Consider the following 22,117-nt stretch of genomic DNA (forward strand, 5'->3'; position numbering starts at 1 on the left):
AGTGTTCTTTTTCCTTGTTGAAAAGGGTGAAAACAAAGTGTATATTGTTTCCCAGATATTGTAATGCAATTATGTCTTACATTTTAAAAGTAGTATTCCTGTTAAAAATGTCACCTGAGAGTTTGGGGTTTTCTTTCATATGCTTTTATTTGTGACCACATGTAGGTGGGATGCAAAACTGGATCAGTAATAAATTCTCTATCGTGATAGTAGGATATTTTTAATATTATTCAGAAAATCTTTCTGTTTAGCTCTACCTTTTACCCTTCTTCCTGAAGGTATGTGTTATTCAACTCAATAAAATTACTGAGAGAAGTGCAGCTCTCTCAAATATTTCTTGTTCCTCTAAATTTTATCACTTCTGGAACAGATTATAATCTCAGGTAAGTGTAATATTGCTTCATTGCTAATATACTAAGAGATGAGGAGCCATGAAGCTTTTTATTGCTTTAAGTAGGCCTCTTTAGAAGTTTCATAGAGTTGTAGAATGTCCTGAGCTGGAAAGACCTGCAAGGATCATCAAGTCCAGCTCCTGTCCCTGTACAGGACAGCCCTAAACTTACACCACATCTCTGAGGGCGTTGTCCAAGTGCTTCTTGAATGTTGTCAGGGTTGGTGCCATGACTGCCTCCCTGGGGAGCCTGTTCCAGTGCTCCACCACCTTCTGGGGAAGAACCTTTTCCTAATACCCCACCTAAACCTCCCCTGGCCCATCTTCCTGCCGTTCCCTTGAGTCCTGTCACTGGTCACCTGAGAGAAGAGATCAGCGCCTGCCCCTCCTCCTCCCCTTGTGGGGAAGCTGCAGACTGTGGTGAGGTCTCCCCTTGGTCTCCTCTTCTCTAAGCTGAACAAACCAAGTGACTTTAGCTGCTCCTCATATGGCTTCCCCTCTAAACCCTTCACCAACTTCATGGCCCTTCTCTGGATGTTGTCTAGTAGCTTTATATCCTTAATGTACTCCGGCTCCCAACACTGCACACAGCACTCGAGGTGAGGCCGCACCAGTGCAGAGCAGGGCGGGACAGTCACCTCCCTCGACTGGCTGCAATGCGGGGCTTGATGCCCTCCAGGACACGGTTGGCCCTCTTGGCTGCCAGGGCACGCTGTTGGCTCATGTTTAACTTGCCTTTGACCAGAACCCCGGGTCCTTCTCTGCAGAGCTGCTTTCCAGCCTCTCATTCCCCAGTCTGTCCGTACATCCAGGGCTGCTGTGCACCAGATGTAAAATCTGGCATCTGCTTTTGTTAAACTTATTGAGTTTGATTATTTGCATGGTGTCAGGCATTTGAATGGACCCACAGTCAAATTCCAATTTTTTTAATTTACTTCAGGTGCCTTCAGAGTCACTCTCTAAAACATCCCTGTTGGTTGGCACTGGAGTGCCAGGGGTATAAACTTACCTGGGAATGCATCTGAAAATACTAGGGCTTATATTAGTAAAATATTGTGCTGGATTCCCTCACACAATCAGTGTTGAAGCCAAAATTGATGAGGTCTTTGAAAATACAATAGCTATTAATATATTCTCCGTTTTCTCTCATTCTTATATCTATTCCTGCCTGGTACTGTAAGTGTTTTACCTCATATTTAATATCACCACAACTTTGTATCTAGTCTTTATGTATGACCTATGAAAATTGGTGCAATATAACTCTCTGTTGATGCTCCCAAATAGTGAACAATCATTAATTGTCACATCCATCAGAGATGAACTGAGATGTAAATATTGAGTTACTTGTCCACACCTATATAAAATGAGCAACCAGTACAAAGAAATAATGTAGCAATACTGGCTTCCTGTCATAATTAATTCTTCCAAGCAAGATGTATTTAACACACTGACTTACGCATTTTAAAGCGCAGAGATGTTGCTGATGTAATTTATTTCTTTGTACAGCATGATTTTTGGCAAGTCCTAATGCAGGTGAATGTGACTTGGCCCTGATACATGGAATAAAAGAGATGGTCTCTTAGTTGAATACAGGAAACACAAGTGAGTAAAACAAAAATTTTGATGGCCTTATAAATGATACCTGATGGAGACGGCTGCTGACTTAAATCTCCTTCAGCCATGCTTCAAACCCTCATGGCATAGTGCTGTCATATTATTTGTATCATTAGGTAATTTTAAGTACTGTGTACAATGCTCTTGCATTGTACACCCACTGATTTTTGAAACGGAACCTGCATATTACAGTAAAGTTGAAAGGTGTATAGGCTGTTCCGAAACAAGCAAATAATACCCTGTAGTGCTTAGAGGAATTAAACACACAAACCTGTGTCCTGAAATCTAATCTCTGTCTAGCTGTTTTCTCAACAATAAACTACATTTTTATTTGAATCAATGTTGTTGTTTTTGTCAGTAGGTATCCTGAAATTTGACACTATAAAAGTTCATGGCAACTGAAATTAAAGGTCTTTTGTGGAAAGAAATTTTGAATTTCTGAAAGCCTCACAGTTTTCTAAATGGCACCGTGCGATAGAATTGTTCCTATAAGCCAATACATTTATGGGATAATTAAGTACAGATTGCTGTGTTTACACATACAAACTCCCTTCAGAAATTTAATTTATAAAACATTATAGCCAAGAAAATATTATATGTAGATGGGTAGCTGGCTGCCTGGCTTTATCGTTTGAGTTCTAGATAAATTTTCTTCTTCATGTCCAATTTGCTGTATGAAGCCTTTGACCACTTTGGGTGGTGATTTTTCTTCATAAAAGATCCTCAGTATGTTTAGATCAAGGAAGGGAATTTAGATAAAGGGAAAGATTCAATTCAAAACAAGAACATAGGAGCTTGGTTTTTTTTAAACTGTGATAGCAAATATAGATACTGCTGCAGTACCACAGGCCATCTGCGCACAACAGTCCCTTACTATTGAAATGCAGCTCTGTATATTTCTGTTTTATAAATAAATACAATTCCAAGCTTAATTTTATGTTAATTTTGAAGGCTTGTTTATGTTTGTCTTCACTTGTCAGTTGTGATGTTTACCTCTGACAATTTCTGCTCTAGTATGATCCTTTTATGTAGCAGCTAAAATCCTTCTCTAGGTGGCTTATATACTCTCAGAAAAAAAACCCAGGTCCTTGGATTTTACGTTTGTTAAACCTCTGTCTTCTGGTTTCTGCATTTAATACTTGCTATAGTCCTGTAAAGCAACCACTTTTCTTGAAATATGGAATGGCACAACTCTAACTTTTATTCCCATAATTCCTACACTGCCTATACCATCTCTACAGAGCTTCTGCCTGGCAGCAGAATATCTGACTTGTAAATTGATTCACTGAATTATGTGGTGTGATGGGTCTGCAAACTTTGGACACTACATTCACCTTTTTAATTAAAAACCAAACCAAAAACCACCATACCACCACACACCCATATAAACCCCACCCCCCATAAAAGACCAAACCCCAGAAACCTAGAGGATATGTTCTTCGTAAAGCAAGTATGGAGCTGAAGCAACCCTTTTTCTGTTCCAGTCTCATTCCTTTTGTCAGTTTGGAGTCACTGCAGTGTTTTATCCAAGGCTTCTCTTTCTCCTAAGTACTGGAAATGGTAATGAGTTGCTCCTTTAGTAGAAGTGTACTCCCTTAAAAGCACTACTTCTGTTCCATGCTCCAAAGGCATGTGCCTTCCTTATTCAAGAGGATGCATGCTAAACACTGTTCATGGGAATAAAACAGTAGTGAACTGATGAGAATCAGCAGCATCAGATTGTTGCTCTGACTAAATTGTTAGATATAATTTTTCAGTGTTCTTCTGAAGGTGGAAAAACCAACTGTAGTGTGCCTAACTTTGCCAGTTTGGGCTGACCCAAGTTCTTCCTCAAATACCAGATAATAGTTAGAAGCTTAAGCCAGTTATATCCTTCCTGTTTGCTTTTGCCACAATTAAGGAAAACTGGAAAAAAGTTACAGGAGAAAATATTTCTTGAGATGTTTTCATTGCTTTTACATTTTACTCCTCAGTCCACGTATGTGTACTTGCTAGGTTTTTAACAGAAACAATATTGGAAGGGTCTTTAAGAAGTACAATGGCAGGCTCCGTTATACCGTGTTTATTCCTAACAGCCATTTCATTTACCTGTTCTTAAATATTTCATGTTAGAGATGATGTCCGTATCACTCCTGTTGGTAAGGAAAGTGAAGGGCTGAAATAGAAGCTCATTTTCTGCAAAGGAAATTGAATCCTTGTTATTGCAGTTTAAGGTTTTTTTTTATCCTTTAGATGACAGATACAGACATGTTCATTATTTCTGTTTTACAAAATACTTTTGCATACTTATAGACTAGCATCATAACTTTCCTTATTCTCTTCTTTGAGCTAAACAATTCCAAATATTTCTGTCTGTCTTCTTAGGTAATAAACACTGGCTGTTTCATTGCCCTTGTTTTAGTCTATCCAGTTTGTCCGTGTTTCTTGGAAATCAAGGCTAAGAGCTGGACAGCATGCTCTAGCCAAAGTTTTATCAGTTCCATCTATAGGAAGAGATTGCCTGATGAATCTTGACTCTTTCGTTTTCAGCTGTCTGAGGGGGTATTTGGCTTTTAATCAACAGTGTAATGTTGTTTACTCATGTTCATTGCTGATGCATAACAAACGTCACATCTTTTTCTGTAAAACTAACTACTTGATCCACATCCTATGTTCGCATAGCTAATTATTCATGCTTAGGTGCAGAACATTGCCTTTGTCCCCACTGAATAAACATCCTATGCTTTTCATCTGCTTCCCCATTTGTCAAGTTCATTTCAATTCCTAGCTTGTCCTCCAGTTTATTTGTAGTCCCTACAAGCATTCTTATCTGCAGATTTAAAAACTCATTGAGATTTCACAAGTCTGTACTGAAGACAAAAGTCTTAATACTTGGTACTCATCCAAATCTTGAAATGCAGCGTAATCAGGAAATGCACTCAATCCTTAAAAAATGGGCTTTCTCGTTGTAAAATTTGGAGTTGTCTATTCCCAAGCGATGTGAGCATTTGGGGCCTATGTTAGTTTAAGAAGATGAAAGAAGAATGCCCACTGTGTTCCATAGCTTACATTAAATATATCTGTGTGAAATAATTGGTAACTTGGGACCAGTTTCTTTAAAGAGCAAGAAAAATGATAGTGACTTTACCAAAAGAAGAAGTCATATTTTAGGCAGACAGGAGAAAAATCTACATTAATTCATTTTCAATATTATATGCGTTTGATTGTTTTAATTGCAATTTTAGGATGTTTCTGTAATTCAAAAGTTTCAGGTTGGCTTAGTATCTCTGTACAGTGCATCTACGGTACTAATGGCAAAGACAAGCTCTTGAGGATACCTTTTAAAAGGTTATTGCTGTCAAAGATTTGTTACCATTCCCTATTGGAAATTACCTCTCCATGCTCAAGGAATGTTACTAGAGTATCTCTGCTGTCTTAGTGCTGAGTCAGCTGAGCTAGCTTTTCAAGAGACGTGTTTTGAATTACATGAGGTGCAGTAGCAGGATGGCTAATGTTTTTGGCTGGCCTTAAATTAAATGACATGTTTGAAGTTAAATTCTTTAAGACCCTGGCAGCTTATGGAGGCTTTTATTTGTATTTTTAAATAATAGCCTCAGCCAGAATTTGAGCTGAATATTAGAAATGTTATTAGAGTTCAGCTTTACCTCTGTATCTTGTAGTTCAATGCTTCTATAATGTTTAGAGTGGATTTCCAGGAGCCCAGGCCAGGATACAACTGAAAGCCTCTGAAGGGAGTCCTGTCCCTGCAAACGGAGACCCCTACACCCTATTTCTACAAGGCTTTAGTTTTCTTTGGGTTGAATTTTAACACTCAGCAGAGGTACATGTTTAACAAATCAGGAAAAGGCTAATGCAGGATACCTTCAGCACTGTAAGAGATCGACCATGCCATTAGCCAGAAAAATCTGCATTTCATATACTGTGAATTGTTGTGGGTTTGGGTGCAGGTGGGGGGGCTGTTTCGGTTTGGGCGTTTTTGGGTTGTGGGGTTTTTTTTTTGTTTTAGGAGGGTAGTTTTTTAGGTGGTTTTGTGTGGTTGTTTTTTTGGGGGGGAGGTGCTTTTTTTGGGTGGTTTTACAACTGTCGGTAAGGTCACCATGGGGCACAGTCTGCAGTGGTCCTGAGAAGACAGAAGATATTGCATTGAGCAATTCTCCCAGCACTCATGACAAGCTGATAAGGATGGGTTCATCACAAGATTTAGTAAAGTTCAAAGTATTTGTCACAGGCAGTAATGTTTTTTAATTATTCTGAGACACAGTGAATAAAGCCATTAAGTAGACTTTGTATTGCAGGAATTTTGTATCATTTAGTAAATTGCTTTGCAATATTTTTCAAAACAAAAATAGATCTGTTTGTGTATGTGCTGCGGGGAAGGAAGTTATATTCTAAATTGTATATTTTGTCCCATTCTAGATTCTCAAATGTCAGTGCCTTCTCTAGTGTTGAAAGTGTTTGAAAAGGTGGACTGTAAATTAGAGCTCAGGTATGTCTCCACATCATCATACAGAATGACTATGCTTTAGGAATGCTGTAAAGAAGGCACTGTGGCCCCAAGGAACTCCGTTTATTCATGTGGATGTTAATATGCTTACAGACTACATCAGTTGCAAAATTACCATGGTTCCTGGCCTAGATCCACTGCACTAACTAAATATTCCTCAAGTACTCAGAAAATACATCAAAGCCACTCTGTGCACCCCAATTCCAAAGTGCATGTTGATGTGGTGCCTTAAATCAGAGTACAGACACCACTAGGCGGAAGGTCAGACCTGTTCAGAGAGAGTTGTAATCTACATTAAAAAAACTTTGCAAGACAATTCATTTCTATTTTTAATCATATGTGATGAAGACAAGCATTTGAAATATTTTAAAGTTCTTGTGGGGTGTTCAACACCCAGCCATATGGTTATCATGGAGGAATAAGGAAGAAGGGGGTGTATCGTCACCAACTATTGAGATGTGAGACAGAAAAATAATCACAATTTGCATCAAAAAGGCAGTCCATACTTTATATGCACATTGTCAATCCACCAAAAACATAAACAGAACGATTTGTTTTATTAATTTCAGGGTAAAAGTTAACACAAAATTGGTTTGAAAGAAGGAAGTCCTTGCACCTCTAAGTATGTGGTGGTGAATGCATGTAATTAAAGAACTCGTTAGTCTAAAATTTGTTGTATTACACTGTTCCACAACTTGCAACTTGTCACAGTTTAATTCCTACAGGGAGAAGGCATACACACAGGAGGAAAAACAAAAGCTTGTTATGGATGCTGCCGCACTTTGTTTTCCTTGTTTAGTGTACACCTTAAAAATGTGTTCTTCAAAGGCAAATGAATTGTCACTTAAAATGATATAATGGATTTCAGTGTTTACAAATATAAGCAGAGTCATAATAGGATCTGTTTCAAGTCTTTAGCAATATCATTAAATGCAGTAAGAAAGGCTTAAAAGACTTAAAACTCTGATAGTGATAGTGCACAAATAATATGTAAGAATAATAGGATCATCGCTCTTCATCTTGACTAAATATATTTAAAGCTTCATTAACAGTGGGGGTTAAAGATCAGTCTCTTAACCGTTCTCAATAAAACCAGACTGGATATCTCAGAGGAGGCTTACCAGGGCTGGAAAGAGGTCTAGTTCTTTTGAGAGGAGAGCAGAGAGCAATAATGTTGTTATGGCTGTTTCTGTATCTTTGGTACAGAAGTGAAATACAAAGTTCTTTTCAAAAGGAAAAAAATTTTGAAATAAAAATTAAAGGAAAGCATTAACAGCAGATATGAAGGATGGGAGGCTTTGCTTGAAAAAGAAGGGAAATGCAGGTGATGCTTAACATTCACCTGGAAGGATGAATCAGTAATGGGAGTTTTCTGAGCTGAGGTTCAGTGTCTGAAACCAGTAGAAGACAAGCAGCATGAATCACACTTAGCCATAAACACGAAAGAATTAACTTCAGTTTTGTAGTAGTCATTGGAAATACACTTTTCTCACTTGCTTGTGTCTGTCTCTTTATAAGTAGGTGAAAGAAACTTTCTTTTAGAAGTATTTACATTCTATAATATGGAGCACCCACTTCAAATTTTAGCAGCTTTTTACTGCTTGGCACCTTTCTAAACACTCTTTCAGCTACCTTAATAAGGTGATTTTATTTTGCCCTCACTTGTGAATTGCTGTTGGTCACCCAACCCATTAGCTAAGGCAAAACACACAGCAATTCAGCTTGACATACTTAATGAGAATTCCAAGTCTGCTTAATTTATCAGCCTTTAACATTAGGATACTTCAGCAAAGCTTCAGTATTATGAATGTTATGTGCTGAATCTTTTGACAATACATAATGATCCTCATCATTGTGAAGCCTGTGAATAGAATAATCTGATCAGTTCATTAAGACCATAGAGGTCTGAACACACTAATAATGCCCTTGTTTACGCTTCTAACACTGAAGACCAAATTAATTTCTGGTGTAATTCTATAAACTTTAATACAGAGGCTCCACAGATACTTTTGAGCTAAGGAAAACAAGATCTTCCTTTAGAGGAATGCTGAAAGTCCACCCTGACAGTCCTTTTTGTCTAATTATCCTCTTGTCTGACGTGTATATTATTGGAGATTTGCGTGTACAACTCAGTCTATACAATTTTGCCATATAAAGCTGATTTTGAGCCACTTAAGTACTAATTGGGGAAAATATGTGGTGTATCTTTTCTGAGCTTGATGGAGTCACGCCGGTGATTATTTTGTCAGTGACTTATCTTGGTAATTTTTGATATATTTTCTGGAACTACATATGTGATAAAACTGTAGTAAGTCTAAAGATGCACTTTGAACCTAAAGAACATGACTAAATCTGTTTGTTTATTTATGATTTCCCTGATGTTGCAAATGAAATTGTGAGATGCACTAAGGTGAAATATTTGGAAAATTTACTCTGACCTAGAGAATTTAACCTCCTTCAGGATGCACTCCTGTGCAAGACTAATCAGAACAGCTGAACTAGGTTCCTGCTCTTAATTTCTGTTCAAGGAACCCGTCTCACTCCAATGACTAGAGAGGGTAGATGACAACTAAGTTACCTTTAGACAACATATTCCTGTCACTTCAGACTTGATGATTTTCTGCCTTGAGCCACAGCTGCCATTTGAGGCACAGGAGCTGCAGAGGCCTACATGAGGTTTCACAGACCAGGATAACATTTTAATCACTTGAGGTTGCTAATTGATTTATGAAGCTTTATTTGTAAATTTGTTTGGAGGCCACCATGTAGCTCTTCTACCAAACCGTACATTTGTTTGCAGCAATGATAAAAATATTCTGCTTTCTTGGATAACTTGCAGCAGTTACCCTGCAAGTGATACAATTGATTACCTGGCTAAGCACCTTGTAATGTTTTAGGGAAATTACCATCCTGATCAATGTTACTGGAATAATTATCAAGGAGTAAATGAAATCTGAGTGATGAGTAGATTAGCTGGAGTTGAAGATATTAAATCTCTAATGTACCTGGAACTGCAGTTTAACCATTTCTGTGAGGTATGGGGTGTTTTATCTTACCAAAAGGGTCATAAAATTTGAAAAGTTCACTTAGAAAAATAATGTGAGTTATTAATAATCTTCAAAGAGTTATAACTCTTGTCTTTAAGGCTCTTTCATGGAAACTTTTATTCAGAAACTTCTCCATCCAGTGTGTTGAAATTACATTTCTCTACAAACAGAGGTCAGTGGAGCTCTGCCAATTTCTCTGCCAGTGTAGAGAAATAAAGTGCAGAAGTCTGGTGGTCCCTGGGCGAAGGAATTTCCTTTTGGCACTTCTGCCAGACACAGTATGGGTCCTGGGCTATTCCCTTCCACACCCAATTAGTTAGAATCAACTTTATGATTACAGAGCTGGAGCCATGCCCACGATAACTCCTTTCTCTCTTCTGGTAATCAGAAATACAATTTAGCAAGGGTTTGGAAACCTTTCATTTTGGAAGAATAACTATGTGTCTGCCTGTCTATTCATGTCTACATCAATAGGCAACTTCATCAAATCACTAAGTTTGCAGCTTAACTGAGCTTCTTAACCAAATCACTAAACTTTTCCAATAAACTAATGAAAAATCTCTCCTATTTCCTGGTGTTGAAATACATCTGGGGCAGACTGCACTTGACATTTATAAATGTACAATAAGTAACATGACTTTATGCAAGAATATACAGCAATGGATTCATTATTATATTGCTTGCCTATTGTCATTACTAACTCCTCCAGAAATAATTGACATAAGCACTTCTCCCTTATCTGTAAAGAATCAAAATTTCAATGACTTTTCTTTATAAAGCGCTGATTATCATACTTCCTAGAAATCTGCAGGATTAAGGTGAGGCAGAGTTGTTTTCATAGCATTTGCAATTAGTTTTTATTGTTTCTAGTATATTATCTCAATGCTGTAGCTTGTTTTGCAGATTGTGAGGAATCAAAACATGGTAGATCAACTATTACCAACTTTAAGAATTACTTTCCAAGTTTTATAGAAAACATTTGTTGAAGTGATATATAAGCAACAGAAGTATCAAAACAGCACTTTCCTGAATATCCCTGCCATCAGTCATTTCTCATCAATTTGTTGCAGACACTGGTAGCCCTAGTTCTTTTAAAGCTATATCATATGGTCTTCACTTGTAACTGAAATACATAAAACCCATGTGTAATATCTTAGTCCAGTCTCTCTACGTATGGGTTATTTTGCTGGTCACACCTGATCATGAAATACCTTTTAGGACTATGTCAAACTTAGAACATTTGGAACTAGTTATTGGCTCACAAATAGTTCTTTCATGACACACAGCAACAGTTTTTTTCATCATACTACTTAATCACAATGGTAGGCATAATTTGGATTAATACCCAGTAAACCTAGAGTTCTTAGTTGTTTTTTCTTAAGCTGGACTGAATGGTCTGAATGCAGTTAGGCTTTTAAGAAGTCTGATTTACTGTCTTGTAGTGCATTTCTTTCATATATTGCTGCTGAATGGCTAGATTATTTTTACTTCCAACACTTAAATTCCCTTGCTAGTTTCTTAGCACTTCCTAGCAAACATTTGTCACCATTTCTTTCTCTGCATTTTACTCAATCCATTTCTAGAAAGGGCAATGGTAGTTGTTTTTTTTATTCTCTTCCATTTTTATGGAAAAAGAAATCATGTTTTTATTTTTATCCATCCTGCTTTTATTACACAAGTATATATGATAAATATTCAACATTTTATTAAAAGGTCTACAAATCCCCAAAGAAAGACAGGTGTTTATACAAGATGATACTAGCATATGGAAGTTAATATCCGTATTCCTCCTCTATAGTTGTAAGAGAGACAGAGGTTCCGGATACTTGAATTACAGTCTAAATACACCTTCTTACTCTATGTAAAAAAGCAAGATGCGTCTCCTTGACTTATAGCTTGACTTTATGAATAAACATGCATTTTTGTAGTGTTTCTGAGGAGAGATATTAGAGACTATGGAGAAAGAAAAGTTTAGCTGATATTGGGAAAATCTGCCTTGCTTCTGGCATAATTAGTGTTAAGTAACACAGGAATAATTTATTTTGTTCTCACACTTTTAAATTTACTAATTTTCTGCAAAAATAAGATGCCCACTAAAACTAAGTAAAATATAGGTTTTTCCCCAGTGTGGATCATTAGAGACTTTTTCTAATTCCTCTTTCCTCACCTGAATTAAGTGTGAAGATCTCAGTCAAGTTTCCCCTGCCCTGTTAGAGTGTGTGCTCGATCAGATATTTCATTCTTGACAGATGGAAATTAAAATGTCAATCTCTACAGTTATTTTCCTCTTCCCAAAAAATGTGACATAGATGGAAGGCTAACCACAATCCAAATGAAATATGTAAGGGATTTTTTTAGTGAAACAAAGTAAAAAGAAATCGCTCAGAAGATGAGATTTTTGAAGAGGTAAAGCATGAGATTGTTTAGATCCCTTTTTCTTACTGGGCTTTTTCTCCTTGGAAATAGTGTCATAGCAGGCTTTGCCCAAGACAGTATGACTACCGCCCGCAAGCATAATGGGAATATTAAAACAAAGAAGCTGACATGTCACTTCCTTAGCACATAAGGTTGAAAATAAAAATAAAAGCTGTTACCAAAAATTGAATCCTTGCTTTCATACTAAGACCACAATCAAATCATTTATTCAAAAACCAGGTGTTAAATCTTCTCTGTTTTGTATAAATTAGCAGTTTCTCCTATTTTATTAGTGTTTTCATTAAAAAGCACACACTTTTTCTGGTAAAGCAGCCTTCTAAAAATGTATGAAGATTTTAAATCCTAATTAAATAAATTAAAGTTCTTCTGAAAAAAATGTAGTCTGTTTTCCCCTACTATTCAATGTCTACTACTTTTTAGCAAAGACTTTCTCCCTGGGAAATGTATTTTAGACATATTAATATGTTAAAAGTTGCCTTTAAAATGCACCATACGAGGTTTTTCCAGTGCAATATGCTAGATGAACGCATATTTAATTCATATAATACCCAAAACAGATTATAATAAAAAGTTTCATATAAGATGTGGTAAAAATGTCACCTATTGCTCATTTATAATATGTTTGTCATTGTAGGCTACATATTTAGGTCAGATTAAATTGCAAGGAAAATAACGACTCAAATATCAGTAAGCACAGTGTTTACTCTACACCAAATGAATGACTTCTCTTCCTAACTAGAAAAGGTTTTAAATACAGTAAGAATTGGAAGTTACAATTATGCAAAAGTAAAAAAAAAGTATAAAACTACTGCAGCTTTGGTTCTGATTTAAATTAACTATTCTTGTCATAGAGCCGTGAATGAATATTTGCTTATCTATCAGATACTACTTACAATTGTGTAACAACATGGGATTTTTATCATGCCATGCTTTCTCTGTAGGTTGGAACTCATATCTAGAGGTCATCCAGTCCATCTGACATGACTTATCTGTTGGAGACTTAGTCATATATAATCTCTTCAAAAACATGTTCCACTGAAAAAGACTCTACATAGAAGAGCAAACATGTCTTTATTTTATCCACAGAATCACAGGTTGGAAGGGACCTCAGGGATCATCTAGTCCAACCATTCTAGGAAGAGCAGAGTCAAGACAAGATGGCCCAGCACCCTGTCCAGACGACTCTTGAAGGTGTCCAATGTGGCCGAGTCAACCACTTCCCTGGGAAGATTATTCCAATGGTTGACTGTCCCCACTGTGAAAAATTTTCCTCTAGTGTCCAGTCAGAATCTTCCCAAGAGCAACTTGTGTCCATTCCCCCTTGTCCTCTCCATGTGACTCCGTGTAAAAGGGGAATCTCCATCTTCTTTGTAGCTACCCCTTAAGTACTGGTACTGGTACATAGACCCCTCTAAGCCTCCTTTTCTCCAGGCTGAACAAACCCAGTTCTCCCAGCCTATCCTCATATGGCAGGCTTCCCAGTCCTTTGACCATCTTGGTGGCCCTTCTCTGGACCCCTTCCAGCCTGGCCACATCCTTTTTGTATAGCGGGGACTAGAACTGTACACAGTACTCCAGGTGTGGCCTGACAAGCACTGAGTAGAGCGGGATAATGACTTCTTTCTCTCTGCTGGTGATGCCCTTTTTGATGCAACTCAGCATCCTGTTGGCCTTCTTGGCCGCAGCAGCACACTGTTCACTCATGTTGAGCTTTCTGTCCACCAGGACCCCCAGGTCCCTTCACAGAGCTGTTCTCTAGCCAGGTGGATCCCAGTCTGTGCTGCACTCCCAGATTATGTTTTCCCAGGTGCATGACCTTACACTTGTCCTTGTTGAACCTCATAAGGTTCTTGCTGGCCCACTCTTCCAACCTAGCCAGATCCTCCAGCAGAGCAGCTCTCCCTTCTAGAGTGCCTACTTCCCCGCTCAACTTGGTGTCATCAGCAAACTTCATCAGGCTACGCTTGATGCCATTATCCAGATCACGTATAAAGTTGTTGACTAACATTGGGCCCAATATTGATCCCTGGGGGACTCCACTTGTGACAGGTTGCCACTTTGAAAAGGAGCTATTTACCACCACCCTTTGGGTGCAGCCTGTCAGCCAGTTTCCCACCCACTGCACAGACCACTTGTCTAGGCCATAACACATTAATTTCTCCGGGAGGAGGCTGTGGGGGACCATATCAAAGGCCTTGGAGAGGTCCAGGTAGACTACGTCCACCGCCTACCCCATGTCAACCAGGCAAGTCACTTTGTCATAGAAGGCCACCAGATTTGTCAAGCATGATCTACCCTTAGTGAAGGCATGTTGGCTTTTCCCAGTCACGTGCTTCATTTGACTTGTGATGGCCCCCAGGAGGATTTGTTCCATAACTTTCCCAGGGATTGAGGTAAGGCTGATGGGCCTATAGTTACCTGGGTCCTCCCTCGAGTCTTTCTTGTAGATATGGGTAACATTTGCCTTCCTCCAGTCCTCTGGGACATCCCCCGTTCTCCATGACTTCTCGAAGATTATGGAGAGTGGCCTTGCAAGGATGTCGGCCAGCTCTCTCAACACCCTCGGGTGGATGGCGTCAGGGCCCGTTGATTTGTAGGGGTCAAGCTCCTGTAGTAACTCATGTACTAACTCTTCTTTCACTGATGGTGGGTTGGTGTTTGGATCAACTGGCAATTTCATTCCCAAAGCCTGGGACCCGACAGAGTTGGTAAAGACAGAGGTGAAGGAAAGTGTTGAGGACCTCTGCCTTTTCAGCATCACTGGTGATTGACTCTCCTTTTCTGTTTAACAGTGGGCCTATGTTCTCCTTCTTTTTCTGCTTATGGTTGACATACCTGAAGATACCTTTCTTGTTATTTTTGACATCGGCAGCCAGTTCCAATTCATGCTGGGCTTTTGCTTTTCTAACTGCGTCTCTGCACTCTCTGGCAATGCCCTTGTAGCTCTTGACGGATAATCCTCCACTTCTCCATCTCTGGTGTGCTTCCCTTTTGGATTTGAGTAGACCCAGGAGGTCATGGTTGAGCCAAGGGGGCCTCTTGCTCCGCTTACTTCCCTTTCCTTTATAGGGGATAAACTGGTTTTGTTCTTCCAGTATAGAGTTCATGAAGAACTCCCAGCACTCACTAGCTCCTTTATCTTCATGGAAGCATCCCATGGAATCCCTCCCAACTGAGCCCTGAGTGCCCTGAAGTTTGCTCTTCTAAAATCCAGAATCCTTGTCTTAGAACTGACTTTCAGCACGCTCAGCAGGATCCCGAACTCCACAATGTTGTGGCCACTGCAGCCAAGGCTATCACTAACCGAGATATTACAAAGCAGCCTTTCTCGGTTTGTGACTAGCAAGTCCAGCAGCGCCTCCTTCCTGGTTGGCACATCTAACATTTCTATCAGGAAACAGTCCTCTACGCATTCCATGAACTTGGTGGATGACATGCGAGCTGCCGTATTGTTCTTCCAGCAGATGTCTGGGTAGTTGAAGTCCCCCATCAGGACCAGGTTCTGTTGGCCAGAAGCTTGCTTTAGTGCCCCAAGTATCTCTTCATCAGCATCGTCACCATGGTTAGGAGGTTGGTAGCAGATGCCCACTGTGAGGTCCTGCTTGGATGTGACCCCTTTGACTTTAACCCAGAGGCATTTGATAGAGCAGTTATAATCACCATAATTGACTTTGATACATTCGAGGTTTTCCTTAATGTAGAATGTGACTCCTCCACCTCTTCTACCCTGTCTGTCTTTTCTCCCCCAGGGTTCAAAATCCTTCCTTGATTTTACTGAGGTTACAGCTCTCAGTGTCATTCATGCCTACATGAAATAGTAGCAGTGGATAGTAGTCCGTTCTCTTGATGAGTCGTGGCACCCTCTCAGCCATGTCTTGAACCTTGGCTCCTGGGAGGCAGCATACCTCTCGTGACTCCCTGTCAGGCTGGCAGATGGGTGCCTCAGTACCCATCAGCAGAGAGCCACCCACCATGAGTACTCATCATTTCTTTTTACAATGTCGACTCTATGTTGCTGGTGCAGTTTCCCCTTGCAGGGGACTTTGCAGACCTTGCTCATGGGTGTCCTCAGTTGTTAAGGCTTCGTATCTGTTTCTGATTGTCATGGTGGAGGGTGCAGGCTGATATGGAGTCCTGCTTCTGTGAGTCACCAGGGTCCATGGTGCCTCATTCTTGGCGGTTTCTGCCACAGGAACATGATTCTGAAGCCACCTGTCTATCTCTGCCTCAGCTCCTCTAATCCTGCGCAGCCTCTTAACCGTTTCCTGCAGTTCGACCACCTAATGTAACATGTCATCAACCTGTGCACACCTTGTGCAGGTACTTACCTTTTCATCGGGAGAGGGGTTTGGGCAATTGCCACAACCCACTGCCTGTACTGATGTGTCCTTTCTTACCAGACCTGTCTGGGTGGATGCGTCTTATGTCCCTGGGGCTTTCGCTGCAGGAACAGTGGTTTTAGCTCTGAGGCTCTGCTCACCCTGCCTGCACGAACTGACATGCCACGCCCTTCTGATGCACCACGCCCTTCTGATGCGCCACGCCCTTCTGGCACGCCACGCCCTTCTGGCACGCCACGCCCTGGCCGCTCGTGCTCCCTAGGGGCCGTTTAAATCTCCCGCTGTTGCTTCTGGCAGCGCCCCACGCCGTGTCAGCTGCACATCAGCCTCGCTCGCGAGAGCTGCCGGCTCCTGATGGGTCTGTCTGCTCACCCCCGGGCTTCTTGAGTTCGAGTAACCACCTTGCCTGCCCCGATCTAGCGCTGAGCCGCAGGACTTGCCCTTGTTGCTGCTGCGCTCCTCGCCGACTCCTTAAATAGTTTTTCTCATTTGTAGAATTTGCAGAATAGTTCTTAAGAACACTGATATTATATGTGCCTCTCATACTCAATAATGCATTGACACCAGCAAAAAAAGAAAGCTTGCAGTACTTTTGGAGAACAGTTAATCCCAACTGCTGAGTCTTACAGTGGTGGTAGGATGAATTTAATAGTCTTTTCTCCCCTTGACACAGGCAAAATAGAGAGAATTCGTTTCAGCTAATTGCTGAGTTATATATCCTAACATATATTTTTTTTATGCTCTGTTACACCAGTGCAATCTCCAGGAGTTACAAAGGATGAATGAATTAGGGCAAATATTTGGCCTATTGGCTTCATGTTTTCCATGTAGATGAAGATATATTTTCCTTCAATGTAAGTATTGACCTCCTCGTTGTTCTGGTCAATACTCAGTTCTTGACTCAATTAATCTAAACAGATACCCAAACAAAGATCAATATTTATCTGTTGAAATCAGTGGGAATTATGTATATGTGGGGAGCAAATAATGGGTTTCCAAGAATTTTCTGTTAATGGCTTACATAAATGTCTTAAAAAAAGAAAAACACTTCTCAGCGGAATAAGCAGCGTATTTAGCCTTGCCAGTGATATTAAAACATATGAATTTTTCCGTATTCCTTTCTTTAAAAGTTACTGTATGTTTGGCCTTTGCGTCTTCTAAGAAATCTTGTAAGAATTATGAAGATTTCATAGGAAGAGAGAATGCAAGGATTTTGGCAGATATTCTGGTTGCCTGCTTTGAGACTTGAAATTAGTGTGTTCCCAGGGTAGTCATGAATTTCCCTTATATTCTTTGGCTGCCATTTACCAAGTGTGGGAAAGAAGCTGTTGTACTGTGCAGGACCTGGAAGATGCCTTCCCTGCCTTTCATGTCACCCTGCATGGGGCATGTTGTACTTTGTGTGGTGGTTGTTTCTTTCACAGGTTAATCAGCTGCCTTCTGAAAGATTGGTCTGCCTAAAACTGAATTTTGCCTGTATATGTCTCAGTTATTTTTCTTTCTTCAAGATGAATGCTAATTTCTGTTTTCTTATGCTTTCAGTAGAAGTGGTGGGAAAGAGAATAAATGAACTTAAATAGTGTCTACTAATAACAGCACGCATTTATCTCCATTACTCTCATGCACATTAAATATAGATAGAATCAGATTAACAACTTTTAAAAAAATGTGGAAAAATATGAATAATATAGGGGACTGAATATTGGTCAGGTTTGTAGCCTTTTTCAGTTCCGTGTTCCTAAGAATCCTTTTTCATTACAGAATTGTCGGCACTGTTTTCTAGATTTACTTTTAAGGCACTTCTTCAGCTGCACATTTTTATGTGCTTTCACTTCATAGCTCTTTGGCCTACCTACAGAGAAGGGGGAGAAAAGAAACACAACAAAAAACCCTACCAAAAAAAAAAACCCAACAAACAAAAAGACCCCACCAAAAACCAACCGAAAACCCCAGAATCCAACAACAGAAAACAGCTGAGGTAACATTTGTCTTAAGAACCAGATAGTAAAAATGCAGTTACAGAGACCTTTCACTTGCAAGTCATTAATATTCAATGAAAGCTGAAAGCAACCTGCTTGTGGAAAAGTTCACTAACTAAATTTATTTACCAAAATATGAGCAAATGCCTAAAAAAGACTTTTTTTCCCCCCCCGTTAACAGGCTGAATTTATTGGTTAAATTATTTGTTGCCAAGTAAATGTGTTGCTTAATGATTTGCAGAGCAATTAACCTGTCACTTAGCACACTTAATTTACTTAATCCTTTCCAATCTTTTTTAAGTCCTTATTGTTAATTTGAAGAGATTAGATATTTATTTAAATATATTTAATGTTTTCTGATAAAATGTTTAAAATTAATCTGCTTCAGAAACTAATTGATACCAGACAAATTAATCTGATATTACTATTGACAGTATTCTTAGAATGTAAGGAATCTTTGGAGATGATCTAGCCCAACCCCCTGCTCAGAACAGGGATTGCCTAGGACTGTGTCCAGCTGGTTTTTGAATATCTCTAATGATGGAGACTTCACAACCTCTCTGGGCACCCTCACAGTAAAAGACTTGGTGTTTTTCTTTCTCTTTTAAAATGGAATTTTAAATATTTCAGTCTGTGCCCATTTTCTTTACTCTTGCCAGTGTTTATGCACACTGAGATTCACTCGAGTCTTTTCTTCTCAAGGTTTGTCAGCCCCAACTCTCTCGGACTTTCCTCGTATGCCGGATGCTTCAATCACTTCAGCATCTTTGCAGCCTCTTGCTGGACTTGCTCCATCATATGGTTGTCTCGCTCATACTGGGGAGCTGGTAACTGGGTGCAACACTCCAGGTGTGTCTCAGCAGTGCCAGGGAAGTGCCAGGAAAGGCTCACCTCCCTTGACCTTCTGGCAGTACTCTTCTGAAAGCAGCCCAGGATCCCGCTGGGCACCTTACTTCTCAAGTTCTTTAATTCTAGAATTTTTAATCAAAATTAAGAATAACACAAAAGTAACTATATTTTACTGTGCTGCTTTTACTGCATTAATATATATATGTTTTTATTGTTCTGTATTAGATCACTTATGTATGAGTCTCATTTTGCAACCACAGACAGCAATGCAACAATAAGTGGTGATTAGTGTTTTCCTCAACTTTGGTAAAGAGCCTACAACATTGGATAAATATGAAAAAGAACACAGTTTTCTCACCAGCTAATGTACAATGTCAAGCAGAGAATCTCTTAATTCTTTTCAGGCAAAACCAAATTTCTCCAAAGTATGTGTGCTTATTGTATCTCAGTCATTAGCTACAGTTTAAATATTATATTTAAAAGAAATCAGACAGAATTTTAATACAGAGAAAGAAGTTGACAGGAGGATATTTGTGTAACCTTGCTTTATCTTTCACATATTTGAGACTTTTAGAAGCAGTGGTGATGCCTGCTTCTGTACAAACACGCGCCTGAATTTCAAATGACATTCCAGATAAAAAAAATAAAAACCTTCTGATGTGATAAAGGTGCCTATTCTTTAAATAGAGATATCCTTTCTGAAAGCTGGATGATAAAAGGTTTAAGATAAGATTCTGTCATTCCTGTTTACCCGACTAACCAGTCAGGCTTTAGTATTACTGCTCCTAAACAACAGTGCAACTGCATGAGAGCATTTCTGACAATGTGGGTGATGGTCATGCTTTTGAAGCAAATCTCTGCATCATTGCTACTCGTTCACATTACAGAACACTTTCAGAGTATGAGCAAAATTCCTTTCAGCTGAAACAAATCTGGAAAATACACCCTGAGAGAATGCTTAATGCACTCCAGCTCTAAAAGATATTCAGTCCATGGGACCAGATCAGTGGTCATCCAAAGTTTTAAGAAACAAATAGACTGTCACTGGGGCAGAGTCTTGTTGTCAGCAATTTGTTGTTCATGGCTAGATAGTGGAAGATCCAAGTGTGGAAATCAGAAATCATTGTACTCTCTGCTTTGCTCTAAGTACCTGGAAATTAACAACAGCACTACAAAACACAAAGAATTAAAAGATTTAACAATTAGTAAATTATATCTTTTTAGAAAATGCACTTTGGTTTTATTCTCTTAAAGAGCTACTATGTAACAGAGATACACAAATAGAGTACAGAAACTTTGCAGTCCCAAATAAATACATCAAGCATGTTACCTTTCTTTAGATGGTTTATTTTGAATTGATCTGTTTAAATTCTCTTCAGAAAGTAATTAGTCATAGACTGTCAACAAGTAAAAACAAGACCATAATTATTAACTCACAGGGATACGTTGCTGTTCATAATCAGATATAGATATGATATCCAATTTTATAATTTCATAAAAATGTTCAAGCAAATTACAGCCTTGTAATAACTTGATGGCAGTTTTATCTTTGATATTATCTTTGCTGCTAGTTAATATTGGCATAACATCTTGTAAAAATGGTTGTCTTCCTAATCAAATGTAGTACATGGTAGGGAGAAAATGTGTGCTAATGAAGCAATACATACTGGAAGTGTCTGAACAGTTTTACTTTCAATTAAAAAAAAAAGGAAAAAAACCCACAAAAAACAACACCCAAAAAAAACCACCAAAAACACCCACTGGACCCATTATTAATCTGAAGCTATTTGTGGACAAGCATCTGGCCACCTACATTCCAGTCATCTTTCGGCATTTGTTTCTGATACTGAATTAAGTACGCTGTTACAACGGGATTTTTTTTGTCCAAGCTACTGGTATCACAGGTACTGAATGTTCCCATAACACTGTGACTTGCAAGAAGCAGATGGTGTGAGTACAGCAAGAGAAAGTGGGATGAAAATCCTGTTCAGATAGCAGGCTGGGATACTGCTGAAGGCTAGTACCAGGCTTGTATGTTTTAGAGGAGTTCTGAGGTCTGTCCAAAGGTATTCACCAGTTTTTTTTTCAGTCTGCCCCTTTCTTCTGTGGCACCCAGATTCTGGCACAATATTTACTACTGTGCACTTTGCTACAATACTCTTGTTTGCTGCTTTTTTTAAATAGTTGAATGTTACTCTCAGACAGTTGGGCCTGGTTACCAGAAAGGCAACCCCTTGCTCTGGGTGCCAGATATAGCAGTACCACTTCTATGTCTGGGCAGGCTATGCACAACTGTCTTTGCTGCATGAAAGGATATGGAGAAGCCTGGTCCTAGTTTTCATTTGTGTCATTTAAATAACCACTTTCAAGCAGCAAGTCTGATGGAAAGGTGTAGGCAATTCTGAATAGACAATGTGTCTGGTATGTCTCTGCTGCTTTTTCTGGTTTCACTTCAGTGGGTTGCTTTGGGGTTGTGTCAGAAGGGAAAAAAAAACAGAAAAAGTTGTTCCAAAGCTTCACCGATTACACCAAACACAACGCATGTAATATTAAGGATAACCTTACAAGTTTCTTAAAGTTATTTCTTCCCCATTTAAATTATTTTGAGGTACACTGCAAATGATGCATTTTCAGTAGGTCTATGAGGGAATGGCATTAGAAGATGGTAGAAGAGCCTAGTGAGGGTACCAAGCACAGTTGTCCCACTAACAGTCCAGAAGTGCAAAGTGGAAGATCATAGAAAGAACACAGCAATTTAAAAGTTGAAGAATATCCATTAAATATGACACGTGATTGTACCATTGACTTTTCCCTTGTTCTTGTGATTATTCTATATTAATTCTGCAACCTTAGCTTCCCAAATATGAGCAGTAGTGGGGCTAATAGGATCTCCTAACATTTTATTTCTGTGGTTCAAAATTAACCATGGGTGTTTGCATCTGAGCTCCAATAACTTG

Source organism: Phalacrocorax aristotelis, chromosome 5, assembly GCF_949628215.1.
Source record: "Phalacrocorax aristotelis chromosome 5, bGulAri2.1, whole genome shotgun sequence".
Taxonomy (NCBI): domain Eukaryota; kingdom Metazoa; phylum Chordata; class Aves; order Suliformes; family Phalacrocoracidae; genus Phalacrocorax; species Phalacrocorax aristotelis.